Raw genomic sequence first — 20,401 nt, 5'->3', positions numbered from 1 at the left:
CCGCTTCAATTATAAGAGTTTACTGACGGTTATTTACGTTGGCTCCTTTAAGGGACGGTGGAAGATTCTTTCATTTTGACTGGTTCCTGCTCTGGGTTCAGAGGGTCACACGCAAATGCCCACACATCAAAAGGAGTCAATTATGTGCAAAGCTTCATCCAGAAATTTTACATTTTACCCTCAAGTGTGGCAATAAGAGAATGAAGCCATACGTCTCAGGGTTTTTTTTAATACTTTACATCCCACCACAACTCACCAGCATTGATAACGAACCATCCTCACATCATCAAATCTCTTTCCTCTCTCATTTTGAAATCAAAGATTGTTACTTTAGAATCATACATTTCCTCTGAGACACTGTACTGGGATGTACTAATTATAAAACTTTCTTAAATCGGTCTCTGCTCTAAATCCACTGGTTTTCTTAAACAGAAAAGTAAACTTTTATACAGCACGTCAAAGTCATTCACAAACTAGAAAGCTTTTATAATAAATATTTCCCATCAACGGTATTAAAGGGTGACATTAGGAACAACAAAGTATTCCATTCAGAGCATTCTAATCATTCCAGGGTTTGAAGGAGTGAATGTTTTTCAATCATCTAAGATTTTATTCTTCAGGTATTTCATCTTCTGTAATAGCAGATATTATCCAAAATGTGAACAATTACTTATTAGCAAACCCAAGTGCCATTAGGTTAAACAAAATCCCCTGTATTGCAAAAGGGGTTAACTAGATTTGTATTAATACAGAAGCCAGGCTTTTAATATTCTGCAAATGTTAACAAAGAAAGATGATAATGTTGAGTTAATATGGGTTAAGCATAAAATGAAAATAAATTTTTCTGATTGCGAGGTGTTGACATTTTTTTGGCGAGGGCCTCCAGCCTGTTCCTGAAAGCGGTGTAATTACAGAAGGCTTTTCCCCTCCTTCCCCCTCCTGCTTCGAGCCTACCCACATTAGTAATGACCCCTTCACTGCTTCAAAAACCACTAATGGTCTTCAGCACGGGCAAGAAAAATGAACAGGATAAATTGGAATCCACAGTCAGTAATTTGCATCCTAGGAGGCTGCTTTGGCCACTCACACTCAGTCCTGGCCATCAATCGTGGCCTGTCAGGTGCTGCACTCCGCCACCATGACAAATACTCCTCCTAACACTCCGATTCGTCCAAACGATGTAATTGTCCTCTATTCTCCTTTTGGTAATGGAGATAATGAATGACTGCACAAACAAGAAGGACTGCTCATCATAGACGCTGGGGTGGCTTCAAACTGGAAAGGGCCTAGGGTACAAATTTTAATAGACTGAAAACACTGGTTGCGGGGAAAAATGACCAAAAAGATCCCCTAGTCTGTCTTGTCCTGGTACTTTCCTGCCAAATTCAAGGGAGGGGCACCTTTTGACTTTTTTTTGCCTCTGAGATTTTGAAAGCCTAGGTGTACAGGTTATTTGTCCAATGGAAATAAATTCTGCAAATAACAAAAATGAAAATGAAAATAAGGACTCATCCCAAGGGTGTAGAGAGCTGCCCTGGTAATGTCTCCAGTGTGCTGTCTCTCTACACAGGGTTTTCTTTTTGGTGTGTTCGGTCTTGCTCACCACTGTCATGCATTTGCCCAAGACAGTTCTGACAAAGTGTGTGTTGTGGGGAGTGTGTGTGTTTGCGTGTGTGTGAAAAAGAGAGACAGAAGCAGAGACACACACATGCATATATATGTACATACACAGAGAAGGTTTAGATGAAACAATGGTTTAGGACATCAATGACATAGAAGAAAAGAAAGGTAAGCTTAGTGAAGACCCAATTCCTTCAACTAGGTCTGTAAATTCTGATTGAATAACAAGAATTCTTCCCAGTGTTGTAATAGAAATTTAGTCCAATGACCACAAAATTACACAAACAGCACATTTTATCTCGGGAATCCCTGAGCTGTACTTTCCCTCTGAAAGCCGTTGCAAATTCCATCCACAATCATTAAAAAAATTGGGACCTTCCCAAAATTCACCTTGTACAGATGGCTTTTTTTTTTTTTTGTAATTAATAGAGAAGACCACAATAACTTTAACTTATTTAAATAACGTTCTGTGGCTTTTGAACATTCGTGATTCTATGTCCTTTTTATACATGGAGTGGACGTTTATCTGAAAGTGTTCTGGCAGTCGGCCATTACATTTCTAAAATTAAAAAAGGGACGGAAAACAATCAGTTTTCAGAGGAACTGGAGCCTTGGCAATGTGTTTTGGATTAATTTACAAATATATGTATATACTTAAGGCCAAACTGTGGAACTAGAGAATTTCTACTACATGGTCCATCATATGCATTCTTCTACTTTATTAGAACAGATATCATATTGAAACAATAAACATGGGAAGCCTTCACTTCTTCTTTGATGTATGCTGCTAAATGTCTGACTGGCTCAAATTTAAAATAAACTCTGGTATGTTTGCACTTGAAAACTGGAAGTAGACCACAGGCAATAATTTGTTGTCAGTCTCCATATTCTTGGACTAAGGCTATAGTTTAGACTGTTCACTGCTGGGGACTCGCCTTCTTTGGTCCAGCAGCCCAGGGGTGGCTCAGCTTACTCCTAAGAGGACAGGTCGTAATGTTAACAGTGATGATGACGAAGTCCTTCATCAAGAAAGAATCAGCCTGGGTCAGAGTTTTTCACATCCCCAAATAATTTTAAAGCCACTGTTGAATAGAAGGGAATCAGAAAGATCCTTTTAATTTGAATATCAACTGACAACTGTTCAAAAAGTTAATAAGACACGTATGGCTCACGACTCTACATAGACAGAAAATATTTTTTAATTGCCTTTTTTTCTAAAGACTCATGTGGAAGTGAGATATTATCTGTATTCTAGATACTGACCTGAGACCTTCTTATTTTTCCCTCTTCCTTTTGGGGTTAACCTGGTTGATCAAGTACATGCAGATAGATCTACAGTATTCTTAGAATATATCAGTGAAACAGTGTTTGGATGAAATCACTTAATAATGATCTTTCTTTGTGATTAACCCGTCTCCATTTTTGTCCAAACTGGAAGCAATTTATCATGAACTTTATTCCATGTTGAAAGGATTTATACTGATGTATGTTTTAGAATCCTTCAAGCGATACTTCTAATCATCTCATGAATTAGAAGCACACAATAAATGAAAAAGGTGGTATTTGGAAACAACCTAACTATCAAATGGATCACAGGTTAAATAAAATGAGGTTCTCATCAAAGAGTTTTCTCCATATATTGTTGCGTGAAAAAAGGTAAACTGTAGAACAACAAGGATTATCAGTTTTTGTAAAATAAATAAATAGCTAAATAAATTAATTGATTAAACACACACATCTATGCTTGTAATGCAAGAAAAACATCTGGAGAAACACACACTGAATAACGGTCATGTTGTGCAGGGCATGGGGTGGAGGTTTTTACTTTTTGTTTATACACTCCTATATTGTTCGCACGTGTACCACAAAAAACAGTTTTTTTTAAATCCAATATTAATTAAAAATTATAATAATTTATTGTAATTGTAATTAATTATACACTTCATATTTTTTTAAAAAAACATAGTGACTGAACTTTCTTCAATATACAAGTAGATACTCTCCTAAGTCATTGTAACTTCTTCACTGGATATTTTTAAAAGCAGGACATCTCGAGAATCAGTCCTGCCTCTTAAGTTACTTTCCTAACTATGAGTTTGACTCACTTACTGTTCTATAAAGTTTACTGGATGAGCGCTTTATGGAACACTGTGCAAACTGTCAAATTACTTCTGTGACAATGTGATACGGCCATGAAGACACAAGATCAAGTAACTTGTTGGGCAGGATCTTCGTTTGAACAAATACTTGGGAACTGATCCTTATGATTACCACTTCCTTCTCCTCAATCCTCCCCAAGATACTATTTGTTTTATAAAGCTAATTCAGGTGACCTTGAGTTTGACGATGCCACTCAATATATGAAGCCCTCTAAGCAACTTCCCTAATGTGGACGATGAGGCTGCACTGGGTAAACACCCCTTATTGCTCTAGGACCGTGCTCAGCGAACTGTTACAAGCAGATGTGCTGAAGACTTAACCCCTGAATAAATAAGTGCATTTTCATGGAATGTCAAATGTCTTCACTGGTCATTAATTTAACACCTTTTCCTTATGTAAACAGAAATTCTGATGCTCTGATTAGAATGTATCCTGCAAATGAAATTTGGAGATAAAACAAGAAATAAGATATTTAAAACCCATCACATCCTCATAGTTGGAGGTAATCTGCTTTCCGCTAAATTCAGATAGCAATTTACTTGGTATTTATAATTTTTAGCCCTTCATTGTCATGCCTTATTTACATACCTTGTCTTTAATAAGTATAACGTTCTGAGGGTAAAGCTTTGAGATTTTTAAAAATTTTTGAATTTCTCCCCCACTCTGTCTCAGTGTCTCTAAGTATTTGTAGAAAGAGTTAAAAAAAAAAAAAACTGACATAAGTTCTCATTCAAGCTTTGTCCGTAGTCCTGCCACCTTGAACAAGACTCTGCCTGGGACCTGGTCTCTGTAATGGTAAAATGAAGTGGTTACAAGCTATCTATGGCTTACAAAACATCTGTGGGGATTTTAAAAATAAAGTTTATGATGGTTAATTTTGAACCTCACTGACTCTCTCTCACACACACACCTCATCTCAAGTTGTCTGAGCTTCTAACCACCACCTCAGGATACAGTGAAAACCCTTTACTCTTTCACTGCCATGATAACTTCGTATTTCTACGGAAATACTTCTACATGAAACATGATGTATCTCTTGTTTTGTGTTACTATTTGTAAATCTGCATTTTCTGGGTGTCTTCTCCTTGTCCCTAGTTCTTGAGATCAGAACCACAAAATAATAGAGCCAAAGTGGTCTTTAAATAGAACCTTGCTCTGGGACCTAATTTTTGTAGATGAAGAAGCCAAGACTCATGTGGCTTAAGTAACATACTCCTGGTCGAAACAGGCGGTGGTAAAGCTGGGATAACCACCCACTCTCCTGACACTTAGAGTGGAGGACTTGCCCACCCTAACATTAAAGTTTTTCACTGAAGTAGCTTTCCCCCTTTCTTTTGGTAATACTACCTTGATTTTACTTTAGGGATGCATTCAGGGGTGGCCAACTGACCTAGGGTTAGCCAATCAACATAATTAACCATTCAGGCTGCTCAGAAGATGGAACCCAAGTTAGGTTAATGGGAGTCAGTAGGGCTGTCAATCAAAGGTGTTCTCTTTTCACTGGGGTTACTCAGTCAGTAGAATGTGTGCTTGGGGTTGCTGATGGCCATTGTTGCCACCAAACGGGGAGAGTCTGACTGAGAATTACTCCTAAACAGACAGAAGCAGAGCAATAGCTATAAAGAATAGATTCCTGCACATTTCTGCCCTTCCATCTAGCTTTACCTAAATCCAGCCACTTTTACCTTTCAGTTTCTAGAGACACTATATTAGTCCTGACTAACATTTATGGCACAATTTAGATTATCTGAAATTTTCTCAGTTTACTCTCTTACCCCTTCCAGGTAAAAATAATTATTTATTTTTTGAGAGCGGGATGGTGAGGAAGAGGAGGGGGTTGGGGGCGGGGGAAGAAGAGGAGGTAAACTATTTTGCTTCAATCTACATCTACAGACTCTGCTCAAATACGACAAAATCTTGAGGATTTGGGACTTTTTAAAAAGTAGATCGGAGTTGTGATCCCAATAGATTAAAAAAATCAACTAACTTGCAAGATTGAGGTTTAAGCATGCAATGTATATGGAACTGTGAAATTTTTATATCTAAATTAGAAAAGCAAAGTACAAGGTAGAATTTTTATAATGTTTCTTAAAAATACCACTCAGAGAGTGAATTTCAGTTTGTTTCTTTAGGTAAAGGTGAAACTCTTAAGAGAGATGAATATAAACTTGCTAATCAAAATACCTGAGAAACACACTTAGACTCAAAAACCTTATAGAAACCAAAGGCTGCGAGAATGAAAAATGATACAAAAACCATTGCAATCATCTGGTTAATTTGGGATTATCTGATTCAAGTAAAATTTCCAGCTGCTGAAAGAGAGTGTATTTCAAATGTTGTGTGATCACAACATTCCCTTCCATTTCCATGATTCTGGCCTGTCCATCATGGTCAGTCCAAACATTGGATCTAGTGGAGAATCTTCCCTAGCTAGAAGTAGTTGATTCATCCCCAAATTCCACAGTGCCTTCCCTTTTCCTCTCTTGTATTTTTATTCATTTCACATTATTCTTTATGTATACAGAGGTACTTGTGTTATATCCTTCCACTGAATCTTTGGAGGACAGAGATGAAGACTTTAACCTTGAACTCTCTACAGCACTTAACAGAATGTTTCCTACAGAATAGGTACTCAATATATACTAGTTTGTGAATGCATTATTTCTGAAACCGATACGGTTTCCTATTAGAAAGTGCCATGTATATGATGCGTAAATGCCCAGACAAAAATGGTAAGATTCAGACAGTCATTTAACTGTTTTACCGACACAGTATTTTGATATTTGAAAACATCTACTGAATTTTTCACTTTTCATCCAGCTGTTTGGTATCATGGAAACCCAGATTCCAGAGTCAAATTAGTTAGTTGATTTTTTTAAATTTAATGCCAGATGTATATCTGGGAGGAAGAAAATGTGGCTATTTCAGGAGATTCATTTCCATTTGAGTTCACATGGAAGTAAATAGATTAAATTATAATAATCACATCTTTTAAAATTCAGAAAAGATTTGAAAGAGTTTAATAATAGGCAGATCCTCAGAGATGAACATGTTTGGTTGATATTTAGAGTCACGGTAGGAAGGCCTCATTAAAAAGAGCAAAGAGAAAAAAGCACACGCTCTTCTGTAGATAAGCCAAAGGAATACTGAATGAGCCTGGTGGATTATCATACAGAGATTTTAAGAACAGTTATTAAATTTATTATTATCAAGATATAGATAAAATAGAAAAATGGAGAAAGAACGTTTCATGAAACCAGAGTCAATGGCTGAAAGGAAAAAAGTGTCTTACGACTCAGGGGAAACACTTTTTGCATCTGCAGGGAGAAATGTTATATGTACATATTGTTACAGGACAGAGGAAGTACATACTGACATGAGTGATGGAATTAAATGATGGTCAGAAGCCATCAACACTCACTCTACTTCTAAACTTCCAAAAAGACATGAAAAAATATATTAGAAAAACACACTAGAAAACATTTGCCGTTAGGATTCATAATTTTAAGTGCAATGAATATAGTTACTTCCTATTGATTGAGATTTTATTTTATTATTATTGTTATTTTTGGTGGGGGGGAGGTAATTAGGTTTATTTATTGATTCTTAGAGGAGGTACTGGGGACTGAACCCAGACCTCATGTGTGCTAAGCCTGCATTCTGCCACTTGAGCTATACCCTCCTCCCGACTGAGATTTTAAAGCTGAGTGCGAGTTTTATTTTGAAAATAACAGAAATATATTCCTAAGGCTAGAGAAAGATAATTTTTATTTAACATTTGTTAGGACGCTCCCATGAGCTGCTTGGCCATGCGTGTTATGGCTAATGGGTAATCTTACCAAATGAGCCAAAGGCCACAAATAAGGCCTTGACTCATTTAACAATCATTTCACATTTCCACACTATGACCAAATTAATATTTTATGGGGCTACTCAGTTCTACAGCCAGACCACTTTTCCAAAAAATTGAATTTCGTGCTTATTTATTTTATGGATCATTTGTTGAAACTGATTTCAAAACAGGTTTAGGCTATTTAAAGCTTTCAGTGAACTGCAAAAGCAAAACTCACAGACTCAGAGTTTTAGAACTAGAAAAGACATTAGAGGTCATCTAATACAAACTGTCTCATTTATGTCTAGTGACACTGAGGCTGACGGAAGCAAAGCGGCTTGCCCCAAACGTAGTTGGCTTCCTCCTTTTTTTCTTAAAAGACGTCCCTGATTTTACCAGCAAGAACAAATTTCACACTCATATAATCTCAAAGAACATTTCTCATGGAACATCTTATTTCTACCTAGGAATTAAGGATACCAGTAGCCAGTTTTATACTGTAAGCTACCCAACACCCATATCCTATGTGTCCCTATGTCACCCTTCATTTGCCATACTGCATTGCAAATGCTTGCTTATTTGTCTCTCTCTCTTATTTGCCTCTGTGCTCCTTGAGGGCAGGGACTAACCATCCACATTTTACTTCCAGAATCTAGTTCACTGACTAGCACGCAAGAGGTATCAATAAATGCATGTTGAATTATTCAAGTTAGAGCATGCAAACAAGTGAATTTTTTGCATCCTAAAAATAACTATTTTGAAATGAGAAAAAGGGAAGCTGCTTGAAGTGAAAGCTAGATAGCAAATGAGAGGGGAGATTTAAGGAAGGAGACACCCAACAAGCCAGGTAATAACTTCTCACCTGCATCAAACATGAAATAGTGAAAACCAGCAATTATTTAAAACAGGTATACAGCTTCATAGGTGTAGAGAACCAAGGAGAAATTGGCCAGTTCTGACAGTGACACTGAGAAGTTGTGGAAAAGAAATAAGTGCATGGACTTTTCATTAGCATTTAATTTCTTCTTGTTAAAAATGCTAAGAGGTTGCTTTAAAGCAAGGATCTGAAATTTGTGGCAGAGGGTTCTATAATGTCTAGACAACTGAGATACCTGTATCTGATCTTACAACAACAATCCTGTTTACCAGGTCCAGACACAGTGCCACAGGAGGCTGAATTAGAAGGAAATGAGGTTGATCAATTAATCCCTTACATTTCCTTAATAACATGAAAAGGATCTGGATAAGAAATTGTAGGGTAAATATCAAAGAATTATTAAGCAAGTTTACAAGATCTAATAAACAATTCCAGTATGTTCAGTCCAATTTCACTGGCATGGACTATGCTATAAATAATTTTGTCTGATTTACCTTAGCAATGCACTGAAAGTCCAATTTGACAAGAGAAAAGCTAACATGGATTTAAAGAGGAAGGAATTGTTTAAAGAAACTGTGGGTTATCTCTTTTTCAAAAAGGTTATTATCTCTAGAGTAAGCAGTGGAAATGTTGTGGATATTATCTTCTTTGCTCATCTCAGAGTACAGGATAAGAGAATGGGGTTATAATGATAAGTTAAAAAGTCATAAAAATAAGAAGGAAGTAGCTGTAAACTAATGACTTCTTGTGATGCACAGTAGTGGTTAAAAAGAGAAACTTAATAGTGACTGACCATTTCTTGCACTGTATTATGGAGAAGGTTTCAACCAGACTGGCTATGATGAAGCAGAACTCCTTGTAATAAAGAGTTAATTCTCTTATTTTACAGTTCACCAAGATAAAAACTCTAAGGTATAAAACACTAGCATTGGGAAATTGGCTCAGAGGTCCTGAACTGGCTTCTTTTTCAAACATATTCAGAGCTTCTTTTTTGCATATAAGTGAGCATGGGATACAACTGTATGGTTAGAGGAATACTCTAAAAAAAGGGGGAAGTGGGCTAAAAGAAACTTGACTCTCTGCTGTTTATTGTCCCATATTCTTCAAATATTTGGGAATTTTTCTGACCTTTAAAAAATATGGGAGAAAGATCATTATCAGTCTGTTCAGAAAATACAAAAAATAAAACAAAGATATTACCCAAGTGTTTATCTTAACTATGCACTGTGCTAGCAAATCAAGCAATTGGTACCATAATAAGAACACTCCTAACTGAGCCCATCAAAAAAGGTCAGTTAGCAGTATTTATTTTGGAATTCCCCACAGTTTTATCTTATCAATTTGTTTTTCCTTCCCTTTTTTAGAGCAGCCTGTTTAGTGAAAGTTAACTACATCAAGATGGAGACAGAACAAGGTGCTGCCACATTTCTCCATCTCTGTGCGTAGACTGGCCCCGTTACTCTTTTACCTCAGCTTTAGAACACACGAATACTTTAGACTGTTTCCAAGCAGATGGAAAAAAATCAATTTGAGAGTTTCTAATTTGTATTTAGAGCAAATCAACTCATCAGTAAGTAGAACGCCTTCAAAATGTATTTTGAACATAACTATGAGTATGTTTCTTCTGGTAATTAAGTACATAAGATCATAAGCTTTCTAATCTGTGTCATAAGCAAAGAAAATGCAAAAAGAAGTACATAAAGATATATCTGTATGACTCTGAATATCTACTGACTACACATTTACTCATTCAAGGTAAAAGTGATTAAATTATTGAAATATCAAATCATTTGATCATATTTAACCTTTTATCATAATAATCAAATTCTATGCTAAATAAATGCAAGTAAATTAAAAATGTATGGACTAAGAAAATATAGACACAAAAAGTTTCATGGCAAAACAATAAGCATATACACTAATATATGTTTACAGCTTACTGAAATATTAGTACACAGTTCTTTTCTTTCTAATTGGGACAGCAAATCAGAAAATATTAAGAAAAGGCACCTCATAGCTTCAGTAGCCAAGCTGACCTCAGTCAAAACTATCTGCATCTGATTATCAACTTGTATAAAAAGCAGGAATAATGAGGGACATATTAAAATATGAATATTTGAAATTATTTCACTGGCCACATTTTTTCAATTCATTAAGTGATAAAGATTTTACAGAAAACAACAGCTATGTCTTATTCCTCCTGATTTGTATATTAGAAATTGGTAGTCTATTTCTGTATTTTTAGAACAAATCATTCTATTTTTGCATGAAAAATATTCCTTACAAGGATTTAAAAAGCCCTGACAGTGGTTGTCTCCACAAAAATTTGACTTTAAAAGGACAGACCTTTCCTATAGCTGAATTCAACCGGTAGGAATCACTATGGCCAGCATCTGTTCTGATCAGCTGAGCATCCATTCTGATTGTCGGTGCCTGTTAAATAGTTTGGATATCACCCGTGGCTTTTCTTCATGATGGACAGAGCCCTCTAACATTTCTGATACCTGCTTCATATGCTGTATCTTTAGCCGATTAACTTAAGTTTGACCCATATTCTGCCACACTATGAAGAGCATTACTATTTCAGAGTAAGCAGAGTGGATCAATTGACCACAAGGGAATAATAAGTTTTTCATTGGAAACAAGGTAGTCTGAAGTCTGAAGGGACCTTGAATACTCAGGTGTTATTGACCGAATTGTATGCATTATTTAAATATTTAAATAATTTAAATACTCTTATTTGGTTAATTGGAAATATACCCTCATGCAACATACGCTGAGTGGGTTTAGTTCTCTAAGAAGTTAGCAAAACACTTAAGGATTGCCACATGGCAAGAAATAAATCACAAATGGCCTTTAGATTCTGGTGGAAAAATCATGAAGTAAATCCAAGGTATTATTCTCTGTACATTCCATGATGGATTATGCTTTATCTACATAAGGACATTTTCTCAGGTGAGGTAAGAGAGGGCAGTTTGTAGCAAAAGGTAAATAGAAGGAACCAAAAATTATCTCAAAGAATTGAAAAATGTGCATAAAAATCACCATCAGCTCATGACTCTGATTCCCCATATAAGACTATGACTTGGATTTGATCTGGATATTGGAGGAAACTACATTGAAAAACTCTCCTCCTTTGCACAGTCCCAGATGACAATCAGTATCCATTTAGAATCAATGTTTCTGGCCTAGAAGAAACTAAAGGAAAGACTTTTTCAATTTGGGGATTAGAACATTTAACAATTTTTATACAGTGTACAGTACAAGGAGGAAATTCAGAAGGAAGTGTCTAAACCCCTACTTTATAAGGTCTTCATCTTTTTTCTAAGCTAAAGAGCCGATTTTGAAATCGCCCGGGAACATATGGTTATAAGGAATGAAAAAATACATGTGCATTTTTGTCATTGGGATGTTTGTACAAGTCTACAAACACTGATGGACAGCTGCCAGGGCCTGGGCTAGAAATTTCACAAGCCAGGTGCCTGAAGCAACAGAGGAATGGTTAGAAATTGAGATGGGCGTCTTGGCATTTGACTGGTTATGCTTTCTTCTCTCTTCCTTAAGCGCCTGAACATACTCTCCCTTTCCTTTTTAAGGGATCGCAATGCTAAAGATGTTACAGAACCTGTAATCATTGTCTGGAGACATTTAAACTCCTTGGACATTTGGGAATACAATTCATAGTAAGTATAAATACTGGAAATTGAATTACTAAAGGAGCTTGCTATTTGCTAAAGTGAGTTCTTTCATAAAATAATGTTTTTGCAAAGCAATTAATGCCCCCAGTGGACTAATGCTCTTCTATTTTTTTAATGAACAAATTTAGATGTTTACAAGAAAATGCCAAATGAAACACTCTGATGGGTTTATTAATAAGCACTTGGATTTTCACTTCTGTGTTTTTTTCACAGCTGTGTACCCAGCTTCTAGGAAAGTGCCTGGAAGAGCAGTACAAGCTCAATAAATATTTGGTAAATGAGTAAATAAATGAGTACTTTTCAGTGCTTGACCTGAGACTGAAGCACAGAGTATCTCATTTCTAGGAAGCAGGAGAAATATCAGTGTTTAGGCTTTTACCTTCTCACGTTTGTAGTCAGAACCTCCTGGCTGGGAGGAGGCTAATGAAAACAGGACAGGAAGTTTCTGCACATTATAGATTTAAAAGCATGCTCCCCATCAATTTCTTTTCACTACTAAAAATATGAACTTTTTTCCACAAGGAATTATATATTTCTAGGCCCATATTGACTAAGATACAGGGGGAAAACCTGTAGAAAGTCCCACAGAATGAATAACAACAGTCTAGGCAGAAGTAGGTGACTGTCACACGAAAGTAGTAACACTTTCCATGATTTAAAACCCTAGTGGATAAACATTTGAATTTAAAGTGTAGATACATTTTGGAAACATTCAACCAACTCAGGAAACACATGTGTTATGGTGCCATCAGGTCACACTTCAGGTGGAGCCCTGGGAAATTTTTTGGAAAATACTAGTAGAAATAGATTGGAAGACGAGGGAGAGAGAGCACATAAATCCATTAGCAATTGCATTTATAGCTCTTTCCATCTGTCATTCTCAAAGCATTTTTCTAATATTAGCTGCTGAAGTTCTGAGTGCACATGGCTCACATCCATTGTCTCATCTCACTCGGTAAAGGTAAAGAATGGAATGCAGGAAGCAGGAGTGACTTACCCCATGTTTGGGATCCAGGCAGAATTTACCGCAAAGACTTAAGCCTTGAATTCTCTTAAATTTCCCTATGCTGAAAATCTATGAGCCAACTTTTTCCCCAGGAATACTTTTTTTGCCTTTTTAACAAAATCTTCATTCTTACTCTGTACATAGATTAGAGAGAAAGCTTACAACATGACCACACTGCTACATTACCAATTATAATATAACCCATCACAATGAAGACTCGATTATGCCAACTCAAAACAAGAAAGGCCACCTTATAGAAAGAAAAGATAACGTGATGTTGGCAAGATCTGACTGATTGTACTAGGGAGTGGGTGTAGCTCAGTGGTAGAGTGCATGCTTAGCATGCACAAGGTCCTGGGTTCAATCCCCCAGTACCGTCATTTAAAAAAAAAAAGCAAAGCAAAAAATGCTAAATGATTAATTGTATGAGGCCTATAGTTGCCATCAAAGGCATGCAACACAATGGCTAAGGTACGTGTTTCAGTTTTACCTAAGCAAAAAGATTCTGTAGTTTAATTATGCCTCTCTGTCTCTTCAGAATCTAAGTGACATTATAGTGCCTGCTTATGGCCAAGACAAATAAATGGGCTAAATCATTTAACAAAATAGCCTAAATAAATTAATTTAGGATGAGTATGGGAATCCTAAATAGTTATACCATTAGGTCAGTTATTTTAAACTTTAAAATAGATACTAGAGCATAAGCTCCCTGAGGGCTGGGAACTTGAAAGAAACAATTAGGAAAATTTCACTGAGTGAACTTTGTCCCTACCCAGGCTACACTTGCACTTGTGGTAAGAAAATTGGGAATCTGGAAGCTTCTGGTGGCTAATGTCTGCAACACACTGTGATAATGACCAAGAGACTAATCATTCAAGTGAGAAAAGGTTTGGCAAGTCCAAGGAAAAAGGAGGTCACAGTTATTTATGCAGTGGAAAAAAAAAACCCCGAACTATAAAGAAATGCGGGCCATATCTCATGAGGGGAAGAAGAAACTAAAAAAAAATTTAAGAGACAAAGCCAGTCTATACAAATTAGAATAATATATGCACAAATCTCTGGAGAAACTCTATTATATCACAATTAATGCAGAGACTGCAATCAAGCCAGGCTAATTGCAATAGATTCCAAGTTTTGAGCAGTTCCTAGACTATCCAAGTGGGAATTTGGCCAGGATGCTGGGGTTAATAATTCATTTTGAGAGAGGCTAATTCTTTGGGAAGCAGCCCACTCTGCAGGAGGAAACATTTGGCCTATGTGAGCAAATTTGCTCTTCAAGATCACCCTCTATTAGCTCCACGAGACACCTTTTTTGTGGGGGTTGGGAGTCAGTTTACTTTCTCATACATACAGAAATATTTATCATGTTTTCAATAAATATATATTAATGTCAGAGAAATGGCTTAAGCGTATACATCAAATATTTGGGTCCTTAAAGAATAATTTTTACAAGTAACTTTCAATTACCATGATCCGAATATAGGATCATCAGAAAAGTATAGTGGAAACACCCGCAGACTCTGGGATCACACGGTCCTGGCTTTTCACCTTGGCCTCGTGGATTAGTAACTGCAACTTCGAAGAGGCTACCATAACACCCTAGAATGCAGATTCATCACTCATAGAATAGGAAAATAAATGGTGCCTGCCTCAGAGGAGTTTAATGAGGTTTAAAGAAGTCACTTGTTAATTGAAGAGTGATTGAGTGCCAGGAACTGTTACAGGCACTGGGAATACAGCAGTAAACAATGGAGACAAATTCCTGACCTCATGAAGCTTATATTCTGACAGGGGAGAATGTATAATTTCCCTGTAGGTGATGTTTTATGAAGAAAAACTTCATTACGCTTACTTCTGTATTGAGATAGAAAGTGACTGGGGAAGCTGATCTTTTGTATAGGGTGGTCAGGGAGAGCCTTTTGACAAGGTGACATCTGAGCAGAGACCTGAATGAAGTCAGCGCCAGCTAGGAGGCCAGTGTCCTTCAGCAGAAGAGGGGCTGAGAGGGAGGATGGGGCAGGAGAAGCAGCTGGTGCTAGACCATCCCAGCTCTGGGGGGGGTCTTCTTAAAAGATGGATGTACTAACATGCTGTCTGGCACATAATAATTAAGCACATAACACACAGTAGCTATTTACTTATTCGTGTTGGGTAACTACAGTCACTAATCAGAATTCCCCATCCTTTGCACTGCTCCGCCATGCTGTTGGAGCTTTCTACATCAGTCCTGTCATCCTAACGTAGCTGATTCCCAACTGACACCTTAACACATTCTAAATACCCATGGATAGTACCAGTGTTCCTAAGTACAAATGTTTCCCTGATGTGTGGTTATTAGGCATCTTACTTGTCTGGAAACGGGTCTTCAAAATGGTATGTTCTTCAAAGGCATTTTGGTTGAACTAGGTGAAAGAGGGTACAGAAAGAATCTTCAACCGGGGCACACGTAGCGGGAGACAAATTAATATTATCCTTTGTGTTTTCCCTGGGAACATCAGGCACTGGGTGTTACTTCATACTTGGCTGACTGGGAAGAAAATCTTCCATTGGTTTTCATGTCTCTAAATCCGACTACCATCCAGCCCTAGCAATCACCACCAGCACCCACACCAAATAGCACGACTCCTTCATACCCTTCCCAAAACTCGCATGGCTCCAGGTCACCAACAAAACAGATTCTAGGCCTGTGGAGAAAGGTCTTTCACAATCTGGCCTCAACCTATCTTTCCTAATGCGCATCCCGCTACTCTACAACACACTTGTAAAGTCTTAACCAAACCACACTGGCTTCTTTGTTCACTTTATTCCCATATCATTGCCATCAAAACGCTTCCCATATTATGTGTATTTCAAATGCGCACCATTATTTTCAGCTTTCTTCCCATTTTATATACACGGAAGCCTGTGTTTCCCAGCCTCTCTTCCCCAAGAACTGAGCAGGACCACGCGACTAGTTCTAGACAAAGAACTCTGATTGAGGGCATGTGTGCTATTTTGGAGCTGAAGAATCCACTTGCTGCTGTGAACTCCCCAGGCTCCCTCCTGCTGCTGCAATCTTGGGGGTCCTCGTTGAGATGACGGTGCCACAAGATGGAAGGACCTTATATGCTACCTTTGCATATGGTGGAAAACTGCTTCAGAGAGCAGCATGAACTCATCACTGAATTTGTGTGCCCAGAGATAAAGTGTTACTATGTTAAGCCATGGAGATGTTGGTGCTATTTGTCAAAGCAGCATAGCATAGTCTATTCTGATTGATAAACCATTCTTTAAGATCTTCTTCTATCACTACTTTGAAGTGATCCTTTCTCTTTTTTCCTAAAAAAAAAATCATATGGAGAAATTTAAAAAAAATTAGATGCTGGTAAATAATTGCTTTGTAGGAGAATCAGGTCTACTGAAAAGGATTTTTGATAAGCTTGGTGTTTGGGAAATGGGGGTTGAAATGAATCTTCCAAGCCTAGAGTCTAGTGGCAGCCAAGTTTCTTGTCAAAGCTGGGAGCTACTTAGTCCAATAAAGGGCTGACAAGCTATGTTGAGAGCTGCCTAGAAAAGATGGAGAAATGAGTAAAGTTAAAAGGGAATACTTGGGGATGAGATGAGTACAAAGGGGATTTTTCAAGTGATGTGTGTTTTGTGTGATATAATATCTCCCCATGACACTACAAATCTTCAGTAAAACTAGAGAATTCAAAAAATCTGTATCTGGTTGGATTTTCTGAGGAAGCTGATGAAGTAGCTGAATTTTGTATCACGTCTGTATAGATTTCAAACAGATTCACTTGTGTGGTCAAAGGATCAGCAGATAGACACCGGAATCACATTTCATTTACGCTACTCAAGTAGGAGAGCTGTTATACCACCTTGCATTAGAGGTACTGGGGGAACTTGACTTTCCAACAAGAGAGTGAGATCTTCGATGAAAGAAACCGTATTTCATACTCCTCTTTATTTTACAAGTGCTTACCCTGGAACTTTGTAGTGGAAGAGCCCAGGAAAATTGGATCAGTTGAATAGATGACGGCTACAGATCCAGTCTTGCCCTCTTCACTTTGTTCTCTCATCGTGTAAATGTACACTGGCCCTAACTTACTCAATTATTTTATTTTAATTTTTTGCTAGTGGCAGTTCAAGAATATTCTATAATATTTCAGTCATTTTAATTTGTAAATGGTAGCAAATAACTTAAGTCCTTATCTGCACAACATTGCTAATTAGACTTCGTTGTATTTTTTCTCTTAGTCTGCACTCAACTGCATTTAACTATCTGAATTTTCTCAGTATGAAAAGAAAGAACTTCCACAAAGGGTGCGAATTGGGAGGAAATGTAGATAAAAATGAATTTCACTATCTCACTTCCAGTTTATCTTCTCTGTCATCAACAGTGAAGTCCTGTTTTTGTCTCTTCAGAAAAACCACATGACATTTGAGAATCTTCTCCTTTGCTGCACACATTTCAGAACCATCTGGGACACCTTCCTTCCTTCTCTCTACCTCCCTGATCATCCATCCTTTTCTTCAAATATGAAAGGGTTTTTTTTTTCCTTACTTGGCTTGTGCTTCCTATGTTTCTGGGCTCTTTCATTTTACCTTACTTCTTTGGTTATTTGCAGGTATCATTTATGTGAAGACAAACGTACACATACAGGATAGGATAGTTTGAAGTAAACAATACTTTGAGATAAATCCTCTGTGGTACAAGTTGAAAACGAACAATCAACGTTTCTAACTTCTAATTCCAAATATTAATGAGAGGTAAAAAAGGCAAAAATAATCAGGCCAGTACCTACCAGTACATGACGAAGCACTGATACAATACAGCACTTACATCGCTATTTTAAAATGAGCATGTTTGCGCTCTCAGGCAGGAAGCCTTGTGTCTGCATAAGAATTAGTTAACTAAACTTGTACCTAAAATCTTTGAAGATCTTTTCATAATGAAAAAAGTGTAAACAAAAGCATCTTAGGATATAATACTTGAGAAGAATATTTGTCCTTTTTGGCTTATTATTGTGAAAAAAAAAAAGTACAGCTAAATGGAAATGATACACAGCCCTCTTATTCAAACATTTCTTTTACTTGTCAAAGCTGATACATTTTAGGCTTTTGACACAGATTGTATAACAATAACCCATACATATACTAAGTCAGGTTTACAAAGATGGGCTCCTGGTTAAAATCCATGAATATAATATAGTTTTGTCTCAACGTACAAACATTTAAGCATGTGTTTCTCTTTCCCTCTCTCCCACACGCGCACGCGCGCGCACACACACACACACACACATTCTCACTGCGATAAATTAGAGGTTCACAATTTGACAAATCTGGATTTCAACACTGCCCTCTGCTATACGAATTAGTGAACGTATCCACATTACTGTCCCCAGCATAGCACAAGAAGAGTGATTCCTCATCCAGGCAAGGGGCACCTGACACTTGTCTTTATTGCCCCATCATAAATTCATAAAGGGATGTCTGCTGTAACCAGTTGGCAACTTCACTGCATAAACATCAACACCAATTTAATGACTTGTGTACACATCGTAAACTAGAGAATCTTTATAGAAAGAAATCAGATAAATCAAACATGAGCTGAGGCTTAGGGGAAAGCAATTAAAGCTCTAAGTTAAGGTGGCTCGGGGAGTGCACTGTATCACATTAGAACAGATAATAGAAAATGTGTTAACGCAACTACGGTATGTGTAATTAAATTAATTAGTAATATTAAATGTGTTTAAGGCAACATCTCATCAACAGATAAATAGATAAGAAACATTCAAAAGTTGTAATTTTTCTCATATTATGTTCTATTCAAAGAATAAACAACAAGGAAAAATCCTCAAACTTCCTAGAAAGTTGATAAAAATAAAATAGGAAGGGGATGTCAAGTTGATTTTCTTGCCTCTGGCTAGTAATGGAAAAAAAGGAATGGTCAGAATATAAACACCTGTCTGGCCATATTTCATTTCCTATAGCATACTGAAATGTTTTGGTGCCAACCCATTTCATGCTAATACCCTGAAGGCCAGCATAAAGTACTTTTACAGTACATTGTTTTCTGAGCAAGTATTTGCAGTCAATCCCTCAGAAATGTGTAAGTCACCTAGTAATACAAATTTTAAAATTACATTTAAAACATCCAAGGAGATTTTTGCTGAACAAAACTTAGATTGTCTATATGCCAAAGCTCCTCATCGGCTGAAAGCTGGAAGCTAAATTTGGCCGTAAGAAACTGGCTTGGAATTGCAGAAGTTCTGGGGCCAAATTCAGCCCTGTATGACTTGTATGCCTTGTTACATAGAAAAAAAATAGGTCTCTTCCAGAGATAGCAAGACTGCCATTTATTCATCTCAAAGGCAATAAGATCTTAGAATGGAGCCTCCCTGGCACAAAATGCTTTTAAGTTCTCCCTGAGGGGAACACAATATACACAATTTATGTAAAAAGAAGAAAAATGAAAGCTAAGTATTCCAGTTAAGGTTCAGAAATCAATATTTCTTTAACAGCCTAAGCAACATGCATTACTCTTAATACAAATACTTTGGAGACTTTACGTTCTCCATAAAGGGGGATTTTCACATAATTGGGGTTGAAAGTGGCAGAATATGCTCTCCCAACTTCGTTTCTGTTGCTGAAAAATAAGACAGAATATATTTGGACAGCATTTCACTGATTCTGTCATCCCCGGTTAAAACTTCTTGCCTAAATGTCCTCAGTGTGAAGCAACAGGTAATTATATTTTAATACATCTGAATGGAACATAACAAAGACCTTGCAATATCAATATGAAGACCATGCCAAAAGAGGGGAAAGAAAAGTCTGAACATAAAACTAATTGTATGGGGGTAATGAGGATGTGGCTTTTTTTCAGATGACAAGTTTTCTGTGGTGTTTCACTCTGCTGTCAATTAAAGGGTTTTAAAGAGAAAAACTTTAGTTCATTGGCACAAAAGAGTTATGATAAGATATAGCAGGCAGATGATGAACCTTAAGAAATAAAGCATAACTAATAGGACTGAGTCAAAAAAAAAATCCTAACTAGTTTCTGAGCATTAACTTTGGTCCTCTTCCAATATGCTCTCCACACTGGAGTCAGACTGATCACTGTAAAGGACTGATCTGATCTTGCCACTCTCCTGACAGGTTTCAATGGCTTTCCATTGCTCTCAGGCTAAAGATCAAAATGTTTACCATGGTCTTAAAGA

At 37.1% G+C, this 20,401-nt stretch overlaps 1 protein-coding gene across 5 annotated transcripts in view; it reads right to left on the bottom strand.

Moving 5' to 3' along the window:
- MEIS2 (Meis homeobox 2) overlaps positions 1-20,401 on the bottom strand; it is a 195,054-nt gene that overhangs the window by 58,317 nt on the left and 116,336 nt on the right. The gene's annotated exons all lie outside the window — the stretch shown is intronic.

This window comes from Camelus dromedarius, chromosome 5 (genome assembly GCF_036321535.1).
Source record: "Camelus dromedarius isolate mCamDro1 chromosome 5, mCamDro1.pat, whole genome shotgun sequence".
Lineage (NCBI taxonomy): Eukaryota > Metazoa > Chordata > Mammalia > Artiodactyla > Camelidae > Camelus > Camelus dromedarius.
This window is presented reverse-complemented; position numbering and strand designations above follow the sequence as displayed.